The sequence below is a fragment of the Lathyrus oleraceus genome, chromosome 5 (genome assembly GCF_024323335.1).
Source record: "Lathyrus oleraceus cultivar Zhongwan6 chromosome 5, CAAS_Psat_ZW6_1.0, whole genome shotgun sequence".
NCBI classification, from domain to species: Eukaryota; Viridiplantae; Streptophyta; class Magnoliopsida; order Fabales; family Fabaceae; genus Lathyrus; species Lathyrus oleraceus.
In genome coordinates this window covers 620,001,146-620,002,498 of record NC_066583.1, presented here as the reverse complement: position 1 = coordinate 620,002,498, position 1,353 = coordinate 620,001,146, and the positions used below count along the sequence as shown (strand labels likewise).

Below are 1,353 nucleotides of genomic sequence, written 5' to 3'. Positions count from 1 at the left end.
ACTAGAGTCGATGTTCGATGGACTTGAACTACCATCCGAAGCACACATGTGTCGCTGCCAGAGCGCCTCCACCATTTGTACTGCCTTTGTGGATCAAATATCTTCGGTCGACATTCTTACTACTTTTTGGTTTTCTTACTTATGACAATCTTAAAAACATATTTTCTTTCTTTTATCGCTCAATGTTCTAAAACATCCTTCTACTCTATCTTTGTATATATAAAAACTTAGCACATACGTATGAATTGAAGTCGAATAGCATTACATTTGAGTTGAAAGGACCATTCAATTATAAAGTCGATGGTAATATGAAAAATAATTCCATTAAGATAGATCATTTGTTTGTGCTTGTTGATTGGTGATAGTTTATACCCAAAAAAATTACCATACCCGTTGATTATGGGAAGACCATTCTTTGTTACATAGATTTTAAAGAATGATAGATTGTTTCTAATATAGGTGATGAGACATTATAATTTGTTATGACCAACTCAAAAAGAAAATCATGTTGAAAAGTTAGAAGTTGTAACAAGTTAGAAGATGGTGCGAAGAAGTACCTGATAGAATCATTCAATACTAATGAAGTGAAAACTTACGTAGTTTCGTATGTGAACTTAAATTGGCAGGACAAGAGTATGAACATAATCATGGCATCTCTTCATCTCTTCGACACAATCATGCATACAAAATTCAAAGTATAAGACTTTCAATCAATCTTTAAAATATTTATGAATAAAATTTACATCATGGAGAGAGCACAGAACGAAGGAGAAAGTTGAAGCAGAAACAACCAAAGCAGCAAACAAAGTAGGCAAGAAGAAATCAAACTGTGAGGTGCTAACCACCGCATGTTCCGGCAAGCAAACCATCTCGGTCGGAGAATCAAACGGAATCCTCACAAATTCATGATGTTGACAAGGCTTTGATGAGAACGATGAAGAAAATTGTGACACCCGCACATAAAAGCCACACCGGGTGCCAACGACGCCAACACCGCGGTAACAATCAAAAGAACCGTCCAGGTGGTGGCATACGGAAGTGTGGACCCCACTCGCTGGAAAATTGAATGGAAACAAATGAGTCTAGACATAAATTATGAGGAATTATTATTAAAATGTAAAACTGGATTAACAACAACGACAATTTAAAAGAACAAGTGTTGTCGGAAGAGATTGAGAAGTTATATAGTTGGGTGGGGTGGCACTAATTGTATAGAAGAAGTGGCGTGGAAGCACGTTTACAAGCACTATGACGCAACTGATTTTGTGGTATGTTCATTTTTTGGGTTAATGGGTTTTTTGGGTATTGAGTATTTGTTAAGGTATAATTAAATTATTTTAAACTGTTGATTGA

The 1,353-nt window shown here is 35.8% G+C and overlaps 1 long non-coding RNA gene across 1 annotated transcript; it reads right to left on the bottom strand.

Moving 5' to 3' along the window:
- Nucleotides 1–541: 541 nt before the first annotated feature.
- On the bottom strand, nt 542–950 carry LOC127087154 (uncharacterized). The gene is made up of 2 exons (XR_007789789.1): nt 843–950; nt 542–664 (listed from the first exon to the last, which is right to left on the bottom strand). It is a non-coding gene; the product is annotated as an uncharacterized LOC127087154 (long non-coding RNA).
- Between the last annotated feature and the right edge of the window lie 403 nt (nt 951–1,353).